This window comes from Engystomops pustulosus, chromosome 4, assembly GCF_040894005.1.
Source record: "Engystomops pustulosus chromosome 4, aEngPut4.maternal, whole genome shotgun sequence".
NCBI lineage: Eukaryota > Metazoa > Chordata > Amphibia > Anura > Leptodactylidae > Engystomops > Engystomops pustulosus.
In genome coordinates, this window is record NC_092414.1 from 52,495,469 (window position 1) to 52,520,775 (window position 25,307).

The 25,307-nt window shown below is 43.3% G+C and overlaps 1 protein-coding gene across 1 annotated transcript in view; it reads right to left on the reverse strand.

The window, feature by feature from the left end:
* KCNIP1 (potassium voltage-gated channel interacting protein 1) overlaps positions 1 to 25,307 on the reverse strand; it is a 262,914-nt gene that overhangs the window by 223,340 nt on the left and 14,267 nt on the right. The window lies entirely within an intron of this gene.

A 25,307-nucleotide genomic window follows, 5' to 3' on the forward strand; every position in this document is an offset into this window, starting at 1 on the left:
AGAACTGGCAAAGTCAAACAGAAAGCTGGTGCACAGCCCTCAGTAATTGTGGCCCATTGTATTTAGTTGCTCTTTGGAGTTGTTTTTGTTGCCAATTCTGGCACATGTGTCTCAAATGGTTTAACAACCCTTTAAATACCAAGTACCAACAAGGAAACAAATGGTTATAGACTTCCCAAAATAGTCCAAGCCCAAGAACTTACCCAACAATTATTGGATAAGCAATACTTTACATCTGTTTTTGAAACAGCATATAACAAAGCAAAAGATTTGGATAGGCTAGAATTAATAGAACCACAACCAATACAATCAGATACATCTCCACTGTCCATTGACATCTTTTATTCGGTGATAAAGACTTAAAGGGTAACCGTCATTCTAAGCAAAAAAACAACAACAAAAAATCATAATTTTGCTCCGGCTGTCCCTGGGAATCATTCATCAACATATTCTGCCTCCCAGTACCCAATAAGTGCAACCATGTTTTTCAGCTTTCTCTCTTTTCAGAACTACAATCAGTAAAAAGGAGGGGCGGGACCTGCCTACTGTGACATCAACACAAGTACCTGCTGCTGACCAATGAGACCATAGCTTGTTCATCTTAGACACACCCACACAGGCAAGTGTGGAGCTTGTAGCTAAGAGGCTGAATAATATACAGAAGTGAAAATGTGAAGGTTTATTCAATGGCAAGAAAAAGAAAAAATGGCAAGAAAAGAAAAAATGTTTCAAAGTTTTTAAAATGCCGATATGCATTCGGCATGATTCATCTCGTAGGGAACACTTCACCATCAGGCTGTAGCCAGCACATGTGGAGCTATGAAATCTCACTTAGGGGCATATTTATCAGGTGCGCAGAGGCCCTGAAATAATCGCAAATGCTAGCTTATTGCTAGCTTTTGCGATTATTTTCCCCAATCCGCCACCTTCATGCCAGTGGGGCGTGAAGGGGGGGGGGGCGCGGCCGGCCGAGCGGGGGGGCGCGGCCGGACGGGAGTGGGCTGGTGCGGGGCGTTACTGTCCCCGCGCCTGCGCACTCGCTGCTGCCGGCGACTTTTCATACGTGAAAAGTTGCCGTCTGCGTTTTTTTTCTAAGCCAGGCCCTGCGCAACGAATTTGCAGCGGCGGGGCGATCATACGCTGGCGCACGAGCGCCAGCGTATGATACATATCCCCCTATGTCTCTGTTTACATTACAAAAGTTTACATTACATTCCTATACTCAAACAGTGTAATAGTGCATTAACTGCATTTCTATTAATTCAGACAGTGTAATAGAGCAGTAACAGCTTTTCTATACTCAAATGGTGTAATAGAGCAGTAACTGCATGGCTACACTCAAACCACCTAATGGCTCTGTATCTGCACTTCTAGATTCAGAGTGTATAATAATGCAGTGGCTGCATTTCTATACTCATATGGTGTAATATTGCAGTAACTGCATTTTTATACTCAAGCCATGTAATATTGCAGTAATTGCATTTCTATACTTGAACAATGTAAATGAGCAGTAACAAATTTCCATAGAGCAGTAACTGCATTGCTACACTCAAACCATCTAATGGTTCTGTATCTGCATTTTTCGATTCAGGCGGTGTAATAGCATAGCAACTGTTATACATCCCCTGGTACTGAACAATGGGTCCCCCTGTTCAATTTATGATTTGGTAAATTGGAAACAAGCAAACATGTATCTATGTAGCATGCTTGGTTCTGGTTCCGTATCTATGTAGTAATCTTTGTTCCATTACTGTATCTAGGATGTATGCTTTGTTCTGTATCTATAAAGTAGTCTTCTTTCTGGTACCATATCTATGTAGCAAACTTCTGTTAACATATCTACAGTCATGGCCAAAAGTTTTGAGAATGATACAAATGTTAATTTTTACAAAGTCTTATAATGGCAATTTGCATATATTCCAGAATGTTATAAAGAGTGATCAGCTTAACAGCAATTAATTGCAAAGTCAATATTTGCCTAGAAAATGAACTTTTTCCCCAAAAACACATTTCAACTTCATTGCAGGCTTGTCTTAAAAGGAGCAGCTAACATCGTTTCAGTGATTGCTCCATTAACACAGGTGTAGGTGTTGATGAGGACAGGGCTGGAGATCAATCTGTCATGATTAAGTAAGAATCACAGCACTGGACACTTTAAAAGGAGGCTGGTGCTTGGCATCATTGTTTCTCTTCTGTTAACCATGGTTATCTCTAAAGAAACATGTGCAGTCATCATTGCTCTGCACAAAACAGGGAAGAGTATCGCAGCTAGAAAGATTGCACCTCAGTCAACAATCTATCACATCATCAAGGAATTCAAGGAGAGAGGTTCCATTGTTGCCAATAAGGCTCCAGGGCGCTCAAGAAGGACCGGCAAGTGCCAGGACCGTCTCTTAAAAGTGTTTCAGCTTGGGGATCGGGCTACCAGCAGTGCAGAGCTTGCTCAGGAATGGCAGCAGGCAGCTGTGAGTGCATCTGCATGGACTGTGAGGAGGAGACTCCTGGAGCAAGGCCTGGTGTCGAGGAGGGCAGCAAAGAAGCCACTTCTCTCCAGAAAAAACATCAGGGACAGACTGATATTCTGCAAAAGGTACAGGGAGTGGACTGCTGAGGACTGGGGTAAAGTCATTTTCTCTGATGAATCCCCTTTCCGATTGTTTGGAACATCTGGAAAACAGCTTGTTCGAAGAAGACAAGGTGAGCGATACCACCAGTCTTGTCTCATGCCAACTGTAAAGCATCCTGCAACCATTCATGTGTGGTGTTGCTTCTCAGCCAAAGGAATCAGCTCTCTCACAGTAGTCTTGCCTAAAACACATCCATAAATAAAGAATGGTACCAGAATGTCCTCCAAGAGCAAGTTCTCCCAACCGTCCAAGAGCAGTTTGGTGACCAACAATGCCTTTTCCTGCATGATGGAGCACCTTGCCATAAAGCAAAGGTGATAACTAAATGGCTCAGGGAACAAAACATTTTGGGATTTTGGGTCCATGGCCTGGAAACTCCCCAGATCTTATTCCCATTGAGAACTCGTGGTCAATCATCAAGAGACGGGTGGACAAACAAAAACCAACAAATTGTGACAAAATGCAAGCATTGATTGTGGAAGAATGGACGGCTATCAGTCAGGATTTGGTCCAGAAGTTGATTGAGAGCTGCAAGGGAGAATTGCATAGGCCCTGAAGAAGAAGGGTCAACACTGCAAATATTGACTTGCTGCAGTAACTCATTCTAACTGTCAATAAAAGCTTTTGTTTCTCATAATACGATTGCACTTGTATTTCTGTATGTGATAAAACATCTGACAAACACACATAAAAACCAGAGCGCAACAGTTCATGTGAAAATATAATATTTGTGCCATTCTCAAAACATTTGGCCACGACTGTATGCAGTAAACTTGGTTGTGGCATCATATCTATACAATAAGTTTGCACTTGGTACCTTATCTATTGAGTAAGCTTAGTCCTGGCACCGTATCAATGTAGTTCACTTGCTTCTGGCACTGTATTTATCTAGTAAGCCTGTTTCTGGTATATTATCCATGTCCTAAGTTTGGTTCCATATCATCACATTACTTAACCATTTATGCTGGTGGGGGCCCGAAAACTTCATACTGCTAAGGGCCCATAGTATCCTGAATCCAGGGGACAATTAGAACATAGAGGGAAAAAAACATTGAATGTATTCAGATCTGGAAGCTAGAATAAATCTCTAGATCAAAATCCCATCTAAAGAAATATTTTTGCTTTCAAGAAAAGCATCCTTTATGAACTCAACCGTCAGATCCCTGCAGTTTACTCATGCCCTTGTGAACTTGTTTTATTGATTTGTGTTACGCACCACTCCATTCCAGGCCAATTCAGCAAAACATTGCCAGTTCATCAGAGCACAGAAAGTTATATACAGAAATGTGCTGAAACCAGATCAGACAGCTTTATGTCCAAGAACACTATTTACATTCTGGGTTTACTTGGAAAAGTTTCCTTCTTGTACAATCTTAAAAGTGGCATTGCATACCACTTTTTTGGGTAATACATGTCTCCATATTCTTTATGCATTATGCTTAAAACAGTATTTATGCCATGTTGCTGTATAGAAAAGATTTTACATCAAGCAAAGCAAACTAGTCCGTACATCATAAAAATATATAATGAGCTTGTCAGAAAAATATGCCCACAGCCTTCCTGATGGAGCAGATTTTAGTACTTTTTTATACTTGATGTTAAAAAAAGTGAATTAGTCTCACCGGTAATTCTGTTTCCATAAGTCCACCATGACGGCACCTGGAGGTTGCACCTTGACCTTTGGTAGGGACAGGAAGTTGCGAAGGTTATAAGGCCCCTCCCCTGCCGCTGTTCCCCAGTGTCTTCCAAATAACCACCGGAGGTTCAGGTAGAGAGCTAGAAAATATTAGCCAGACATCATTAATAACACAGGGCAGGGTATATATAGCCGTCATGGTGGACTTATGGAAACAGAATTACCGGTAAGACTAATTCACTTTTTCCATAGCGTCCCCCATGACGGCACCTGGAGACTTACCAGATAAATAGACTAGGGAGGGACCACAGCCTGGAGAACTTTCCGTCCAAAGCTCAAGTCATGGCTAGAGGGTAGATCCAGGCGGTAGTGTTTTGGAAACGTCGATGTACTTGACCACGTAGCTGCCTTGCAGATCTGGGAGATGGATGCTCCCCGTTTCTCTGCCCAGGAAGTAGACATAGCTCTAGTGGAATGGGCTGTTATGCTTTCTGAAAGACTCGCATCTTGCAGCTGGTAGGATTTAGAGATAGTCTGTTTTATCCACCTAGCAATGGTGGAACTTGATGATTTCTCTCCTTTATTTTTTCCCCCAAACTGAATAAATAGGTTTCTGCACTTTCTGAAAGATTTGGTTCTGTCTAGATAAATTATGACCGCTCTTCTGACATCCAGAGTATGCCAGAGTGCTTCCTTCTCATTCTTTGGGTTGTTACAAAAAGATGGTAAAACGATTTCCTGACTTCTATGGAAGTCTGAGACTACCTTTGGGAGAAAAGACGTATCTAATTTCAGTACTATCTTGTCTTCCGAGATGATCAGGAAGGGTTCTTTGGAGGATAGGGCCTGAAGTTCTCCAATTCTCCTGGCGGATGTTATGGCCACAAGGAAGGAAGTTTTGAGAGATAGGTCTTTCAGGCTGCATTCCGAGAGCGGTTCGAACGGAGGCTTCGTAAGGGAGTCTAGGACTAGTGATAAGTTCCATTTAGGTATATCGGATCTGATTGTAGGTCGCAGTCTTAAGACTGCTTTCATGAACATCTTCACCCACTTGTGCTCTGCTAAGGGGAAGTCAAAATAGGCGCTTAGGGCCGATATTTGGACCTTAAGGGTGTTAGGTCTTAACCCTTTAGAAAAACCATCCTGTAAAAAATCAAGAATTTTAATGATATTTGGTTTGCCTGGAATCGGGGAAAGGTCCCCGCACCAGGATATATACTTTTTCCAGATTTTGTAGTATATTTTGTTGGTGATTGGTTTTCTGCTTGCTATTAGGGTCTGTATGACCTGGTGAGAAACTCCCTTAGCTAGGAGCAATTCCCTTTCAGGAGCCAGGCCGCCAGGTTCAGAAACTTCGGGTCTGGGTAAAGAAGAGGGCCCTGGTGTAGCAGATCCGTTCTGCAGGGAAGGAAGATGGGTCCTGAGATTGCTAGTTTTAAGAGAAGTGGAAACCATGGTTTCTTCGGCCAGAATGGTGCTACTAGGATCACTGTCGTCTGACTCGATTGAATTTTTTGTAAGATTCTGGAGATTAGGGGAAATGGAGGAAAAGCATATACTAGATTTGTCCCCCATGACTGGCTTAAGGCATCCAGTCCCAGGGGGTTGTCCTTGGGTGAGATGGAAAAAAATACCTCTATTTGAGTATTCTTTTTTGAAGCGAACAGATCTATTGACGGAGAGCCCCATTTCTGGGTTAGAGAAAGAAAAACTTCCCTGTTCAGGGACCACTCGTGTGGGTCCATCTTTTCTCTGCTCAAGAAGTCCGCCGACTGATTCTCTGACCCTTTTAGGAACACCGCTGTTAAGGAATCTAGGTGATTCTCTGCCCAGGAAAAGATCTTCTTGGTGACCTCCATCAGGTCCGAGGATCTTGTGCCCCCTTGACGACGTAGATAGGCCACTGTAGTCACATTGTCTGACAGGATCCTGATATTTTTTACCTGGGTTTTGGGTAGCCTTTTTAGTGTTTCCCATACTGCCGATAATTCCCTTAGGTTTGAAGATTGTCTTCTCATCCAAGGGGACCATGACCCCTGAAGGTAACGGTCTGGTAGAACAGCTCCCCATCCTGAGGAACTGGCGTCTGTTTGGATGATCAGGACTGGAGTCGGATTCCATGATATTCCCTTTTCTAGATGCTGTTGGTATTTCCACCAGTTTAGAGAATTTTTGACTTCCAGAGGAATGACCTTCTTGAAGTCTAGATGTTCTTGTCCCAGATTTTTAATGTCCACGCCTGTAGTGTTCTTACATGGAACTGGCTCCATGATACACAGTTTAGGCAAGCTGTTAAGTGACCTAGCAGTCTCATGGCTGAACGGACGCTGCATGATTTTTTCCCCTGGAATTTGTCTATGAAAGAGGTAAGGGATTCTCTCTTGTCTTGTGGGAGAAAAGAAGTTTGGCGCCTGGAATCTAACATTACCCCTAAGAATCTTGTCTCCCTCTGGGGGTCTAGATGAGACTTTTGGAAATTTATAATCCAGCCCAGATTTTCCAGGGTTCGTATTGTCCGATCTCTGTGATTGAGAAGAGTCAGGGTCGAGTCTGCCACTATGAGGAGGTCGTCCAGATATGGAATAATTGAGATTCCTTCTTTCCTCAAGAATGCCGTCACTTCTGCCATGACCTTTGTGAAGGTCCTTGGGGCTGATGAAATTCCGAAGGGCAAGGCTCTGAATTGAAAGTGGCAGACCTTCCCTTGAGGTGATTCCACCGCGAATCTTAGGAATTTCTGATGATTTTTGTGTATGGGGACATGATAGTAGGCGTCCTTTAGGTCGATGGTGCACATTTGTGCACCTGGAGGAATTAATGGGGTGGCTGTCTTCACCGATTCCATCTTGAAATATTTGTATTTTATGTTCTTGTTTAGCCGCCTGAGGTTTATAATAAGTCGAAGGGTCCCATTTGGCTTTTTCACAAGAAATAAGGGGGAGTAGAAGCCCTTCTTTTCTTCTTCTTTGGGAACTGTAACAATTACCTTCATTGTTAACAATTCTTGAAGATTTTTCCATAGCTGTATTGTCATTCTCCGAGATGTTAGGTTGGAGACAAGAAATTTTTGTTGTGGAGGGGAGCTGAATTCTATCTGGTAACCTGATTTGATGATACTCAGGATCCACTTGTTTGATGTGATCGTCTCCCATCTGTGGAGGAAGAAAAGAAGACGCCCCCCTACCTGGTAGTCACTGTTTTTTTGATTGATGTGGAAGGTTGGAGAATAGATATCCTCGACCTCTTCCACCTTTGTTGAAGGACCAGCGGCCCTGTTTTCCTCTGCCTGAAGTCTGAAGTCTCCTGTGAATGGAATGTTGCAGAGCTTCGTCTTGGACTTTACATCCCCTCCCCACTGTCTAAGCCAAATAGCCCTGCGGACTGAATTAGATAGTGCCCCTTCTTTTGCTGACAGTCTGATGTTTTCTGCTGAAGCATCAGCAAGAAAACCTGTCGCTGAACGCAGCAGCGGTATCGTCTGTAGAAGGAGATTCCTGTCCGCATCTGTTTTAAGGTGGTCTTCTAATTCTCCCAACCAAAAAAACAGAGTTCTCGCTACCGAAGTAGCGGCTATGTTAGACTTGAGGCTAAGCATGGAAGATTCCCAGACTCTACGGAGTAGGGCATCAGCCTTTCTGTCCATGGGTTCTCTTAATTGGGAAGAGTCCTCAAATGGCAGGTCCGTTTTTTTCACCACCTTAGACACTTGGATGTCTACCTTGGGGGGCTGTCCCAGGTTTCTGTCTCTTTGGGGTCAAAGAGTAACCTGTTCCTGAACTCTTTAGTGATGTTTGCCCGCCCCTCAGGATTCTTCCATTCCTCTTGGATGATATCTTTTAGGGTTTGATTTATGGGAAAAACCCTTTTCCTTTTTGATTTTAACCCTCCAAACAGTTCATCTTGAATGGATTTTGGCTCTACCACCTCTTCCACATTAAGCGTATTGCGTACAGCTTTAAGGAGGTTATCCAATTCCTCATTAGAAAAGAGGTATTTTGAGGTTCCTTTATCCTCGGATACCAAGGAGACATCATCAAGCGAGTCCTTCCAAGAATAGGTAGGAGCCGCAGAGTGTTTATCATAGTCAGAATCAGTATCAAGGGATCTAAGTTTTTTAGGAGCTGGCTCTGGATATAAATCCGGATCCTGGTCTGGTTCAGGTTCAGGATTTGGCTCAGGACCTAGTCCCGGTACCGGTCGGTTTAAATTAGTAAACATCATAAGAGAGGATTGGAATTCCTCCCGCATGGCCGCTTTAAGCTCATTTAACATTGACTCCTTTTCTTGTTGTAAGGCCCTGGCTAGGCGTTCAGAGCATAGTGATTTTGGATACAAATCTGATAATCTTATGTTACAGGAAAGGCATCTTTTTGATTTAGTAACACATTTCCCTTTTTTGGGGTCTTTGTCTTTCTTCTCCTTGTCCTTAGGTCTTGGAGGGTCGTCCTAGGACAAGGAGACAGACTATATTAAAATCCAAAAAGTAGTGCACAACAAGTTTTTATCCCTTTAAGCAAAGTTTTTTTTTGGTTGTACTCACGGTACCCGGGACAATGGGGGAAGAACCAAGGTCGTCCGCCATAGTAAAGGATATTTCCACAGCTTCAGTAGTGAACTCGTTGGTGGTATAGAGGCTGACACTAAGCAGGAAGTACTTTTAAACTTCCCGCCACCTTCTAAGCCAATCAGATGGCTTCTTTAACGGTCACGTGACCCAAACCCGGAAGTCGGGCGGCGATACACGGCTGTCGCGCAGTACGCACCGGCGTTCCCAGGAGGAAATAGCTGTGGGAGGTAGCCCCCGGAAGCCGGGAGGCACCTCATCCAGGGTCCGGAGACCCATGCCCCCCTCGGCTTTAGCTCTGGGCCGCAGGAGGAGGGGAGCCAGGACGCGTCCTGCAGGACACCAGGCCAGGAAGGGAGGTACGACCCCCGCTCGCGACCAGTCCTGGGGGGTTCTAATTTCATCCCCCCCCCCCAGGGGGAGAGACGAGGTCTCGCAACCCTGACCCTTGGTAGGGACAGGAATACACTGGGGAACAGCGGCAGAGGAGGGGCCTTATAACCTTCGCAACTTCCTGTCCCTACCAAAGGTCAAGGTGCAACCTCCAGGTGCCGTCATGGGGGACGCTATGGAAAATGTCAATTCCAGCAATTCCCCGACCCCGCCTTGCTCCCTTTGAGAAAGTGGCATGAGGTGCATAAAACCTCCATTGCTCAAAAAAGTTGCGCTTTCCTCCATTTCCACAGCCTGTGTAATCAGCAGGACCTGAGGATTTGTTTTTCATTTAAAACTCAAACTATTGTTTTTCTTGTACCAAATTAAACAAATGGCATATCAGTCAAGCCAAAGAAGTATAGGAACACAGCCCAGAAAAGTACTTTTTACATTAGTCAAGAAGCAACATGGGACTGTTCCCATCTGAATCTAGGAACCTTAATCCTAATCGACCAAATGCTCGACAACAATGCTTAACAGTAGATTCAAAATTCATTCTATGCAGGTATCTTACAGCAAGATATTATAAAACCTAATTGAGGGTCCATCCCTCACTATACCATTCTCTTGTATTCTCTACACTCAATGTGATCTTCTCCTGCTGTTATCCGTCACCTCCAGATCAGTCAAACCAGCAGTAGTCATCAGGTTACTGTTCAATTGTTACAAATGCGCAGGTAAGAGAACTGAAAAGGCTCAAAGTGGGCAAGGCTGCAGGTCCAGATGGTATCAGTGCCAGACTTCTTAAGACCTGTGGTAATCAGCTTGGTGGTATTATTGCAGATTTGTTCAATAAGAGCCTGGTGTTGGAAAGGGTATCACAACTGTAGAAAACATCTTATGTGGTACCAGTTCCAAAGACACTTCATCCGTTGGACCTCAACAGCTACAGACTGGTGGCACTAACAACCAATTTGATGAACACTATCAAGAAGTTGGTTCTCACACTTCTCCGCCCTCTAGTGAGCTCATCTATTGACCCCCTACAGTTTGCTAATCAGTCTGGCATTGGGGTGGATGTTGCCTTTATCCACCTTCTACATTGCGCTTTTCTCACCTGTAGAAACTGGGGAACACTGAGAGAATAATGTTCTTTGTTTTCTCCAGTGCTTTCAACACTATGCAGGATCTGGCTCTGGTTCTGGCTGGAGTGGACCACTGTCTCTCTAGGTGTATCTTAGACTACCTCACAAACTGACCTCAGTATTTGAGAGCCCGGGACTGTGTATCAGACACTGTGCTCTGTAGTACAGGCACATCTCAAGTTATAGTCCTACCTTCCTCTTCAGATTATACACAGCAGACTTCAGATACAATTCAACTATCTGCTACCTCCAGAAGTTCTCTGATGCTAAAGTAGGCTTCATTACTGGCGAGGACAACAAAGATTACAGAGAATTTATTCTGGGGATTTCTGGGTTGGTGCCAGCAAAACCACATTAGAGTAAATGCTGGGAAGACCAAGGAGATGGTGGTGGACTTCTGTAAGCACAGTCCTCCTTCTCAACCAGTGGTATTCAGGGGATGGACATTAAAGTAGTGAAGTCCTTTAAGTACTTGGGTGTCCTCCACAACAATAAACTGGATTGGGAAGAGAACATAAACGCACTTCACAGAAAGGGGCAGAGGAGGCTTCTTGAGACCTTATTGAACTCTGTAGTGGCACCAGACATCTTCTTTGGTATAGTCTGTTGGAGAAGCAGCATCTTAGCTAGTGAGAGGAGCAGACTAATTAGGAAAGCCAGCTCTGTCCTGGGGGTTCCTCTTGACACAGTGCAGGTGGTGGATACTGTGTAAGTTAAAATCTATTCTGGAGAATAGCTCCCATCCAATGCATGAGATGGCGGTGGCATTGGGTAGCACCTTTAGTGACAGACTGCTTCACCCCCAGTGTGAAAAGGAGCGTTATTGGAAGTCATTCCTCCCCACTGCAATCAGGCTGTTCAACCAAACGAGGCCCATACATACTGTAGTAGATAGTAGAAGACAATGAATACATGCAGGTCCATGCAAGAAAGGAAATATCTTCAAGGATTGTAAGCCAGAAAAAAGCTGGCGTGCAAGCTTTGATCAATAACCCCAATTGCATACAGTTTGCATGGAGGGTGATTTTAAGGGATAGCTATGAATATTACACGTATCCACAATACAACAATAAAGTCTTCATTATATTATGTACTGCACTAACTTGAATTGAAAACAGTATTATCTGGCCAACTTAATTATCCAAATAATGTTCATTAAAATGGTAATAAAACAAGTCTTCTCAGCTTAAAACCTGAATTCAGCAACTTGCATTGCTTTTACAATGGACACTAAAATGACCTCTTCATGCTCTGACTAGCGATTGCTCTGCTAAGTCTCACATTTACTGGCTGCTATTAGACAAACATTGGGGATTTGTCTACTGGAAAGAAGAGAAGTCATTACCTAAAGTTATTTCCTGAAGCACTAAACTTCACTAGTGAGCAACTGCTTAAGAAAACCTTCTCCTAGGTGAATTTAGAACACAATATCATGACTTAATTGATAAAGAAGAATTAAACCAAATCCACCTTAATGTGACAAAGTTATGTAAAACAATCTTTAAAATGCCTTCAAACTAAAGAGAAAAATTTCTCCTTCAGGACCATTTTTTGCGTTTCCATTTATTACTCCACTTATTCTACCTGCACACAAACTTTGTTTTTCTATGGCTGCAAACTACTGCTCTCTTGGCCGTATTTTCAGTTTGTGTGTCAACGGTATTTCACGCAAGTCTGAGCCGTATAATCGCTAGTCTGTATTCTTGCCTGTGCTTTAGCTGCAAAAAAACCCAGTAGGCTGGCTAAACGTCATGTGATCATTACCCAGCAACCAACTGCAAATACGAGTCGCAAGTGTAGTGAAACCGTTTGCTAACCGTTGACTACTGTGGGACAGCCCGAGCCACAAACCCGGCCAAGAATAGGACCTGTTCTGAGTTTTTCCTCAGTGGCATATGGCTCAGTCACAGTGCTAACGAATTCTCAGCAGTGTACAGTATATGAGCCCATAGAAAAGGATGGGAGTAAAACCAAAAGTTTTGTGTGCATGAGGAATAAATTCATCCATTTGTTTTAGTTTTGTTTACAGAGGTGCATAAGGGCCTAAGAATAAATTGTACTTCCTATTGGCACAATTTAACATCCCATGAAATATACAGAGAAGCTGAAATACATTACAAATGCAGTGAAATTGACAAAAAAGGTAGTTTTGCCATATTCTACCAGGCTTTATTTTGCAGCTTTCATTGTGCAGTCCATTTGCAACATTCCCTTTATTCTTTATGTCTGTACGATCATGTAGATACCATATTCATGATCCAAGCTTTTTAGCACTATTTTTATGTCATCGGTGTCACTGCTCTGTGGGGTAATAACAGACGCACCTCTGCCCACACTGCCGGGGGTCACAAGGCATACATAAGTAGAAGAGGATGCCAGGGTGAGCGCTGGGCGTAAGTATTAAGTTTATTATTTTTAAGGGGTCTGCTGCAGGGCATTTTATTACTTGGAGGGTCGCTCCATATTGAGAAGGATTGCTTCTCTGCAGTCCCATTGACTTTGGACTTTGTATATAAGATGGCGTCTGGTTCAAGCAGCAGCATTTCTATTTTTACAGGCGGTCCCCTACTTAAGAACACTCTACTTACATACGACCCCTAGTTACAAACGGACCTCTGGATATTGGTAATTTAGTCCTAGGCTACAATGATCAGCTGTAACAGTTATCAAAGGTGTCTGTAATGAAGATTTATTGTTAATCCTGGTTCTTATGACAACCCAACATTTTTAAAATCCGATTGTCACAGAGACCAAAAAAGTTCTGTCTGGGGTTACAATGATAAAATATACAGTTCCGACGTACATACAAATTCAACTTAAGAACAAACCTACAGACCCTATCTTGTATGTAACCCGGGGACTGCCTGTATTCTGTTCCCTTATAAATAAAGTCTGGATCATTATACAAAATTTTATTACTCTTGTGACACCCCCTCATCCTCATAGATTGTAAGCTCTTGTGACACCCCCTCATCCTCATAGATTGTAAGCTCTTGTGTCACCCCCTTCATCCTCATAGTCTGTAAGCTCATGTGAGCAGGGCCCTCACTCCTATTGTTCCATATGACTGTATTATTTAGTTTGTATATCTCCCCTATGATTTGTAAAAAATCTGATGTAAATACTTTTGTGTAAAAACTACAAAAGAGCTTAAGGAATGATACCTTTATTGGCTAACCAGAAAAATTATATTTGGTGCAAGCTTTCAGGGCACACAGACCCCTTCTTCAGTATTTGAGGGATGTTACAACAAGACAATTAGTACATATGGTGAGACTCAATTAAGATAAGCTGGGGCTATAAAACTAGAGGTTATGTTACACAGAGAAGGGTGATGGGCAGGGGGGGGGGCTAGGATGGCAGGGGTCTGGAGTTAGTCTCTTGTGGGGATTGAAGCGAGTCCATGTAATGGGCCATAAACCCAGGGGCAATATTGAGGCCTTGTGTCAGTAACTGGAAGGTCATCATCATCATCATCATCATCATCCTTTCTCTGTTGTCCTTAAAGTCACCTTTCAGTATTAGGACATTGAAATCCTTCTCGCTGTGGCCTGGTCCAGAAAAGTGTTTTCCCACAGGTGTGTCCATCCCCTCACTTATGGTGTGTCTGTGAGAATTCATCCTGCCCTGAAGTTTTTGTTGGGTCTCCCCAATGTATACATTATTTGTGTGACTTCCTTAAGCACTTTTGTAGTTTTTACACAAAAGTATTTACATCAGATTTTTGATTTTTTCTGGCTAAGGCTAAATTCACACAGCTCACCCCCGCCCCTCTCCATAGGAAGTAATGGCGCACGGCACCGTAATATGGGAAAAGATAGGACATGTCCCGCACGTGTGCTGCACCGTACCGCTCCCGTAGGGCGTCGTGAGCCCATAGAAGTGTATGGGGGGACGTATGTCGGACGTATATACGTCCCCCATACTGTAGTGTGAATGTAGTGTGAACACGGTACGTCAACAATTTTCTCAACATACTATGATTTGTAAAGCGCTACAAAGCAGCATAAGAAGTGCATCCTGAGACCACCTGCAAAAAAACTAAACTCTTTCACATAAAGTGTAATTTTGTACATCCCTTTATATCACATTTAAAACTTTACTTTTATTACCTTTTTTCACAATATATACTGGACACAGATAACATATAACCTATATACAGTATATATACTGCAGCCCTGGCGTTGCCCAGGATAGTACATAACTACTCTTAGCTATAACAAAATAAAATGGGTTAACAACAAAATATTTTGCACATAAAGATTTGTCTGAGCTGGCAGAGTTTTCTCATATAGTGAATACAACTTGCCCGAAGTGACGGGAAAGGAGTCAAACTGGCAGAGAAGAAATTGTTCATTCCCCAATGGTTTCTGTTGTTTGGCAGATAGGTTACTATGCAGACTTTTTGGCAAATTATTGGAAAGTGTGGGATGAAAATTTCCTTACAAAACATAGTGTATGACGTTAACAGTTGCAGGAGGCATCTCTGCAAAATTTTGTGATGTGACACTGCAGATTCCTTTAGGGGACATACACATTCTAGAACAATGTATGGATGATTGCAGCACTGGCTGTGACTGGAGCATGAGAATTGATCTAATGGCATATATCTATCTATATATCTCTACCTATCTCTATTTATCACATTACCTCATATCACCTCACACATGACCTTACATATTACCTCACACATAAGCGTCTTATACTCATTGCCAATAGTAACCAATCAAAGCTCAGAGCTAATATTAATGACCTGTGGCAAAATAAAAACTGAGCTGTAATTGGTTACGAGAAGCTGAACTTTGATTGGTTGCTTACTGTCACAGCAGCCAGCACACAATGACTGCAGTAGAAGGTGGTTAATACATGTCTTGTGTTGGGTGAAAATTTTGACTTAAAACCTAGACTATGATGTTCCCTGAATCACAGGGAGCGGCTTTGCAAAATGTTATGATTCTTAACGCATGCAGATTCCTTCAGCAGACATACATGCATAAACTCACACACATACACTCAGCTTTATATATCAGATTTTATATATATTCATATTATACATATTTACATATAAGACAGAAGTCTTATTCTGGTTAAGAACTGGAACAGGAACAAACCAGGTCAGACATAAATCATTCTTTGCATTAAGCACAAAACATTAATGCATTGTGGTTACCTGAATTGTAAATAGGGCTTTGGGAAGAAGCATACATTTGTTTCTTGTTAAACTAATAAAACTTGAGTATGTCTGATGATATCATATAGAAAGACTTTATGTTATAGGAATGTACAGGAGACACACACAGAAACAGTGGACCCTGAGACTAACCCCCCTTCTTTACTGTCCCTGCCTAGACAACTAGTCGATTTTCCCTGCCTGTACCAAAATGCAAAAACAGAGACCAAAAAGTCACCAGATATGGGACAAAGTTAAGAGGACAGACAGTACAAAATCACTAGGCAAGTCAGAATACAAGCTAGGGGTGAAAGATACCAGAATACATCATGAGAGAATACACCACTAGCTTACTAAATACAAGACTATAGTAGGCACGGAGTACTGATTCAGAAGACCTTATGTCCTGATCTAAAAGGTGCTTAGATCAGTAATTTGACATAACATAGGATGGCAATAGGAGTGGAGAGAGATTTTGTCAATCATAGTGGGTTAACTATTCATAATCTAGACTAGAAATGAGCGAGCACTAAAATGCTCGAGTGCTCATTACTCGGGTCAAACTTTTCCCAATGCTCGAGTGCTCGTATCGAATAACGAGCCCCATTGAAGTCAATGGGAGACTCAAGCATTTTTCACTGAAAGGAAACATTGAAAGAACACTGAAGAACAAATTGCAGATGTTTGCAGATGTTTTCACTGAAAGAACACATTGAAAGAACACAGTGAAGAACACATTGTAGATGTTTCCGTACATCTTCTAACTTATCCGAAGACACGTGTGCCGAACGGTGTTCTTCACAATAGTTCGGCACGCGTGTCTTCTGATGAGTTAGCAGATGTACGGAACATCTGATATATGTTCTTCGCTGTGTTTTTTCAATGTGTTCTTCACTTAAATGTGTGTTCACTGTTTTCACTGTTTTCATTGTATTCCGCACTGTTCTTCACTGTGTTTCGTTAAGTAAATGCTCGATCTCGAGCCGGCTAGATACTTGACTGAGCAACGAGCTGTTTCGAGTACTCTAATACTCGAACGAGCATCAAGCACGGACGAGTATACTCGCTCATCTGTAATCTAGACTAATCCTCTTTTATGGACAGAGAATGACTCCAGAACAGATGTTGCACTATGATGGAAAAATTGCTAAAAAATTTACAAATAACGCAACTGAAAGAAAAACATAAATATCATTGGTCTGTCATTGATGTCTAACACATTCATCAACACTCTTGAACAAATACAGAAAAATAATAATGATGAACTCCACTTAAAGTCACTATAAAACACAGTAACCTTATTGGCAAAATTATGGTGGGCACAGCTTCTGTACTGTGAATGGGGAGCGACGAACTGTGGCCATTAGACCACAACTGTACAACTTATTTTATTAAACTGCTCAGTATGACCTTTTCTAGCTCTATAATATTCTTCAGTAGCACGATGTACTATAAAACTAAACTACAGTAACCATATGAATATTGTGGCAGGGTGGCTGCCACTAGAGAAGCTTTTGGGCGTAAAATGTGCATTTTGCCTTATGAAAAGCTGAGTAGAAGACAGACCTGGAAAAGTTGGGTCTGTCTAATTAAGTTGATTAGTTTTCAGCTGGAGGGGCTGCACTAATACATGGGGCAGACTTCACACTGGGCTCCACCCTGGGGAAGAGACAGGCTACGGCAAAGGCCTGTGGAGCGGTGGCAGTGAACTGTTACTGTGTTTTTGGGGTGGCTGGCAGTAGGCCAGCACCTGGTGAGGTAGGGAACCTCGATGTATAGTAAGTGCCGGAGAGGCTTAGGTATTATTTTATGTTTTGAGTTTGTGTACTGCCAAATAAAGCTGGCTGAGGCCAGTCTTAACCTTACTCACATTGTGTGAATTCCCTGTGTGTGCTGGTCGTCTGCTTAGGAGACGACGATCCCCGGTGCTAATCTCCTACATATGGTGGCGGTATGCTATGGCATGGAAATCAGCACACACAGCGAGATTTAAAGGGCCAGTAACCCTCATGTGAGAGACTGTTGTTCCTGCTGCTGGAGGCGCTGTGGTCACGGGAAGATTTGTCTTGGTGTGAGAGATTGCTTGTTTGCTGTGGGAGTAATCACCATGGGTCCGATGGATGAGTTCCAGAGACGCTGGCGGCAGATGATGTGGGAGGACCTTGGAATGCCAGAAGGTTATGGAGACCCCAAATGCCAAGGCGAGCGGATCCCAGCCGATGGTTCGAGATCTCTGTGATCGGTCTGCAGTTCCTGAGGAGAGGTTGCTATGTGCCGTTGCCGGGGGCAACCGACGGGAGCAGCCTTGCAGATGTCTACGGATGAACCGGTGTGTGGCGGAATGTCCTGCGGCCAAGTGGCCACGTGTTGCAGCGTGTATGCAGCAGCGCAAAGATGTGGTTGCTAGGGGCAACCAATGGTGACAGCATACGGCTGTGCCATGTGAGGTCAGTGCACCTCATTGTCCTCTGGTCAGGAGACCAGAGAAGTTGCCAGTCAAGACCTGTGAGATGATAGTGGGTGGAATCCCGCTGATGGTGGAACTGGACTGTTCTCAGGATGTCTCCAGAGTTAATCCGGACATCTTATTGTTCCTGAAGGGAAGGGTAAGACTGTCTGGATTGACTTTGAAAGTGATATTGCGATTGTGACACATAAGCTGGAGATTTGTGCAGATCTGGAGGTGGAGTTCATCCTGGGGAAAAACTTCCCTTTTTTCTGGGACTTGTGGGAAAGTATTCCAAGTGGTGGGAATAGCTGCTTTTCCTGGGAGACCCCTCTGACATCGGGTACAGTCCCAATCTCCCCAAAGGACGATCTGGAGAAGTCTCAGCGACCTGAGGTGATGGTGGGTGGAGTCTCAACAGGTTGCAGTCTGAACTGTGACCAAGGGGTCTTGATCCCACAGAAGGAGACTCTGCCACTGAGACTGATAAAGTCTGATGGACTATGTGATGATGATAATATTTGGGATGCCTTAATTTCTGAAGTTAAACCAGAAAAGTGTAATGTTGTGCATAATCTGCCTCTAACCTGTGATTATAGTGTTAACTGTGATTATATGACACTACCTGTAACATGTGACAATTCTGCAATGCCGATAACATCTGATAGCGTTACAATGTCTGTTCAGAATTATGCAGAGTGTGAACTAGGTGCAGCCCTAGATACTGAGAGAGTTAGCTCAGAGGTGCCCCTAGAGGTTGTGAGTTGTAATGACACAGGTAGCGAGCCTGAGATGTGTAATGTAGCTAATGGCAGTTCAGATAGGGATACCGCCATAGCAAGGGCAGGTGAAGATAATGAGATCCTGATTGTTAGTGGTTTCCCTTCAGCCCAGAGTTACACAAACAGTGAGTGTGAACAGAGCCCTAGAGAAGCAGCTACTCGCTCAGAACCTGCAGGAGGTGAGGATAGCCTGTGTCAGTCACCTGTGGAGGAGTCTCACATCAGTGTTCAGGAAATGTCAGGGGGAGACCTGACATCTGATACACCTGAGGCTTCTGAGGAGATTGATGTACTGAGTTCGTGTGTGAACAAGGCCAGAAGAAGCATCAATAAACTGAAGCGTCATGTGAATACTGGTTTGCGGAATAACTGGTATAAATGCTACAATTGTCACGTGTCTTATAGAAGAAAAGATGACCTAAAGAGACATATATTACAGAAACATGAGTTGAAGATTGATATCTCGTACTGTCCTTTCTGTGATACAGTGTTTGCAAAGAAAAGTGAATGGGAGGTTCACATGTGTACGTGTTCGGGGAACAAAAGAAAGTGCCAAAATGGTGATGCCGACCTCCAGGTGTGTTCTGTCGTGATGTGGCACCAGAAGTGTCCTAGGAAGGAGACCAGGCGTAAACCAGACCCCTGTACACCTGCTGATGAACCGCAGAATACGCATGATGGCGTGCTGACTGAAATTGTGTGTGAACAGGGTGGAAGCGCCACTCTTAATCATACACCTACGGATGAGGGGACCCCAGATCCCCAGAAGGTGGTGGAACATGTGATGCACCAGCCCTTTGGTAGTTCTGCCTGCAGTGTGGTGAGTGCAGTCTACAACTCTGTGAGGGAAGGTCGCCCATGCATCCGCAGTGATCGTGATGTTGCTGAGAAGGAGGAGAAGCCCTTGACTGACGTTACAGTGACTGGATCAAGGCCTCTCATAGGCATTCTGGAGACACCGGTTGCCACAAGTAATGACTTTGCTTGCAAAGGTTTGGGGAAACAGGAGTCCAACCTGGCTTTTCTTCAGCAGCCAACTGGAAAAGCCGTATTGAAGACAAATACAGTGACTGGTGCCCGAGACACTGTTACAGGTGCGACGTCCGATATATTGGGCTGGGAAGCTGGTGCAGGACAAGGCGGTCTGGGTGTGACTAAGTCTGTAGTCTCAACCGTGATGGCCACCCAAGTGGGATCGCTTGTAACCAGTAGCCTGAATACAGTCTTGGGAAAATCCGAAGAATGGGTTGATGGTTACCTCCCGAAGACAGGTGAAGAGCTGTCTCAGCCTGCTGAACCTGTGGAGAAGGTTGAAGTGGCGCCAAGTCTGCAACAAAGGGACCAGCCGAGTTGCTGTGTACGTGTGGAAGCTCTGTCGTCTTGCCTCTGTCATAGTGCATGCCAGCATTCTCTGGGCAAGTGGAGGAATACCCAGATGGGCCCTACAGAGACTCCAGGACAGCTGCACCCAACGGTAGATCTGCCTGATCATCTGAAGAGCCAAAGTGAAGATGGTCTGGATGGTGAGAAGTGCCTTGAAGATATACCGGGTGATGACTGCAGTGGATGTGAGGAGACGGTGTCTGATATAATGTCAACAGAGCCCTCGAAATTCCTACACAGGAAAGACTCGGTGAAGACTGAGGTGTTGGCCGGCAAGGCGTATGAAGGACTGACCGAGGAAGAGGTCAGCCAGGAACCTAGTGCAAGCCATGAAGAGCTTAAGGCTGCCATTGTGGAAAGTCCATGCCAGGACTTGGGTCCGAAGTCCGAAGTGTTAGCTGGAGGTGATGAGGATGATGCTGATGTTGAGATGAGTTTCACCTACACCGAGAGCGGAGGTTGTGACCTCAGAGGTAGCAAGCTCACAGCTTTGCAGACATGTGACCAGAAGCTCACCAATGTGAATCGTGCCCTGGTTCTGAATGGTAATGCCCCCTTCAATGACAAAGAAGGTGCCGAAGCTGAAGACTGGAAAACGGGCAAACCCGTGCGTGTCGTGTGCAATGCTAAGGGGAAAAAGCACAGTGCATATGCCTCAGTGGATGGTAACCGGTGTGACGGCATCCACAAGGTGATGAAGAGATGGGGCCTAACCATGCCAAGCCCTGAGGGGTATGTGGAGTCTCCAGTAAAAGGCAAGAGAAAGAGGAGAAGAAAATCTATCATTGTTAATAGAGACATGATTGAAGATGATCAGTTGTGTGAAGGAAGAGATGCTGGGACTAATTTTGAGCTGTCTGTGTCTCCTGCAGTTAAGGAAAAAAGCTGTCATTTTCCAGGTATAGAAGATGTAGAAGATAGTAGGGTCTCCACAGTGCTTTTAGGAACCGTAGGGATTAGACCCCAATATAGGAGCTTTGACCCCGGAGGGAGAATTAAGCTTATTGATCAGGCCTACGGCCTTGATCACAGGGGGAGGATATGTGGCAGGGTGGCTGCCACTAGAGAAGCTTTTGGGCGTAAAATGTGCATTTTGCCTTATGAAAAGCTGAGTAGAAGACAGACCTGGAAAAGTTGGGTCTGTCTAATTAAGTTGATTAGTTTTCAGCTGGAGGGGCTGCACTAATACATGGGGCAGACTTCACACTGGGCTCCACCCTGGGGAAGAGACAGGCTACGGCAAAGGCCTGTGGAGCGGTGGCAGTGAACTGTTACTGTGTTTTTGGGGTGGCTGGCAGTAGGCCAGCACCTGGTGAGGTAGGGAACCTCGATGTATAGTCAGTGCCGGAGAGGCTTAGGTATTATTTTATGTTTTGAGTTTGTGTACTGCCAAATAAAGCTGGCCGAGGCCAGTCTTAACCTTACTCACATTGTGTGAATTCCCTGTGTGTGCTGGTAGTCTGCTTAGGAGACGACGATCCCCGGAGCTAATCTCCTACAATATATATATTCTTCCCTTTAAAAGGTCCCATATTTCAGTGATGGGAACCTGGTCTCTACTGTTGTGTCAATGTCAGTTGTGTCAGTGTTAATGTCAATGGGTCACATTTCGGGTGTACACAGGTAAACGCTGAGGTGCAGGGGTGTCCTGAAAACAAGCAGAACATTAAAAGGAAACATCATCAAGGAATGTTAAAAGCAGTGACCCATCTAGATTTTTCAATCTAAAAGCTCTTTTGCAGATTTAGGCTGCATTCACACAGCCGTATGGGGGACATATATACGGCCCCCATAGACAGCAATGTGCGCACACGACGCTGTACGGGAGCGGTATGGTGCCGCACTTGTACCATTTCCTACCCTGGGAAAAGATAGGACATGTCCTATCTTTCTTTGGAATACGGAGCCTACAAAAACTCAAACTGGAGGTGCTGCATCTGAAATTTGCGAATGTAAAATGCAAATGAGATTTTTCAATATTATTTTCTTTATGTAATATATACATGGTGTAGGTGTTAAACCAAAAAAATTAGTTTCTCACTAACCACTACATAACACACAATCTGAATTCAAGCTGGATACACACTTTCTGTAAGTAGCAGCTAGAACAAGGTTGATCAATTGCGCTTCAGGTTGTTTGTGCGTCACATTTTGACTATGGGGGAATTTCTAAGAGCTGTCACATCATTTGCCAGTCTTGATGTTCCCCGTCGGCGCACATCGCACTGTATACACTCAGCATATCCGCCGCATAATCCTGCTGGGCGCAGATTTGTGCTATAACCTTCGCTATATTCCTGCCAAATAAAACTGGAATGTAAAGAATGATAACTGCCCAATTAACTTTATGAACTAGCGTCATCTACCTACAAAAGTTGAATCTGACATATCACATTTTTTGCAGACAACAAACTACACGTTGTGAATGATTGTTGCAATTTGATAACTAAATAATCTTTGGCTGAAATCATCAAAATCATCCATTTCAGCAAACATTTGTTTTACAGTATGTGTCCTCACAGCTTTAGCCTTGAAATAATAATCCTTTTTATACAGCGCCAATATATCCTGCAGCAATTCAGAGCAAACATCAGAAATTGCATTTTTCTGTATCATTTCTTGCAAACATTGTTTTGCAGGTAAATCACAATGGCCATATACCAGTCTACTCTTTATTACAGGCATTTCTTTTTAATGCTTTCTTGAACTAATCTTATTTATCTTTCTACGCTCCAGAAACATTGTGTGCAGCATTTTCTGAAGGTTCAGTGAAAGATGTCCTGTCAGTTCCTTATATCACAATAACGATGTCTGAATTATTTATTTTCTATCATCCATTCCAAATATTTTGTGCATTTACATCTAGTTCAGCTGCCAATCTACAATTGGAGATTGCCACAAATGTTTCGTTTTGTTATTTTGCAAAAACAAATCGAAAATTTGTTATTCACATAAGTAAAATGCTGAATATAACTACCATATATAGTCGAGTATAAGCCGAGACCCCTAATTTTACCACAGAAAACTGGGAAAACATTTTGACTCAAGTATAAGCCGAGGGTATAGTATACAGCCAGCCAACCCCCATGTAGTATACAGCCAGCCAGCCCTCATGTAGTATACAACCTGCCCCCATGTAGTATACAGCCTTCCCCATGTAGTATACAGCTTGCCCACTGTAGCATACAGCCTGCCCCCATGTAGTATACAGCCTGCCCCCATGTAGCATACAGCCTGCACCCATGTAGCATACAGCCTGCACCCATGTAGTATACAGCCTGCCCCCATTTAGCATACAACCTGCCCATCGCGGCTCCTCTTCTCTCTTCTCTAGCACGTGACACCACCGCATCATAGTGTGCGACGGCCGGCAGATCGCATAGACACGACTTTGCGACTAATACGACACCAGAGGGTGAGTATTAATTTTTTTTTTACTCTTTTATTATTGACTCGTGTATAAGCCGAGGTGAGGTTTTTCAGCACATGCTGAAAAACTCGGGTTATACACAAGTATATACGGTATTATACATTTGTAAAAAAATTGTAAGTGTCATTTTTGCTATCTTCTTTAGGTTTCTATGCACATTTTTATAAATGATGTGAGGCTATGTTTATACATGACAGCTATATTGGTATATATGTGGTGGATTTTTGGCAGAAGGGTCTTACTATTTTTAGACACTTTTCTTTAAGAGAAAGTTTTTGTAATATGGGTATTCATCTATGTTCAATGTAATATATTTAAAATATACTGTGCACCTGTCACGAACCTGTCCAGCAGCAGAGCAACCACAACCAGACTTGGCACAAACCTTCATACTGGGTAATCATGGCGAACTCACCCTGCAACATACCTGCGAGCCATGGCTGTAACGCAGATAAGGCCACCTTAAAAGGGTGAACCTGCTATTTGGATCCAAAGGAAACGGACACTCATAGACCCTACAAAGTTGAAGGGAAGACTTACTTTGGCAACTTCTGGGTAGTGGAGCGGACAGGTAAAAGGAAATCAGAAAGAGACTAGTCTTCACACTAGTACACAAAAAGCATCAAGCCGATAACAAACACTGTTATGGTAGAGACAGAGGAGAAAGATTTTTATTGCTACCTGTAGTAGCTTATAATGCTTGTTACCTGTGTATACATAGAATGAGGGGGGGGGGGGGTTTGGATTGGGGATAAATTTTGTAACATGTTATATGTTTACTTTTTTCTTGTCTTTTATTGATTTTGTATGTAAAAATGTAATAAATAAACCCTTAAAAATGGTGTAGGAACCAGGGTCCTAAAGAAACTCAGAGTAAATATGAAAGAAAGGAATCATCAGAGTGAAACTATGCTGGAAACTATGGTGGAAACTATGCTGCTAATGTGTTTGTTATGTGGAATTATCTGTATGTTTAATTTTTGTTGTATGGGGTTAGGTTGCTTTTTTACTTACTTATGGTTGTGATACATTTGTGTCACGCACCCTTGGATCTGTGTGGTCCACATTTATAGACACTATTAGACACCTGTTTTATATCAATCCTATATATTGTATCTAGAGGCAGTCCCCGGGTTACATACAAGATGGGTTCTGTAGGTTTGTTCTTAAGTTGAATTTGTATCTAAGTCAAAACTGTAATTGTAACCCCAACCAATTTTTTGGTCTCTGTGATAATTAAATTGTTGGATTGTCATAAGAACCAGGATTAACAATAAAGCTAAATTGCAGACACTTGTGATAACTATTATAGCTATAGTACAGTAAATTACTAGCATCCAGAGGTCTGTTTGTAAATAGGGGACTCCTGTAAGTCGGGTGTTCTTAAGAACAGGCTGCCTGTATTCTTTGTTTAATGAACTAACCCCCTGAAATAAATACAAGTGTCATGGAGTGTTGGGAATCCGAATCTTTGTTTTTGCAAAATTGCGAATTGTTGTGATACTCTCTGCAGTGCCAGAAATCAAGTCTCTCTGACAGATTGCATCTTGAAACTACCACATTGAGCTTATAATGTACCAACAAGGATCCACTGTTTTTTGCCAAATATGACTGTGCAACATCTCTGCCAATTCATAGGCAGGTGGGAAGTTGTGAATAGTGCCCTCTCCAGGTCAGGAGCTGTTAGGGAGACTGATCACCTCTCTTGGAAGGTTCTGGAATCTAGACATTGTGTAATTGCAGCTGTGG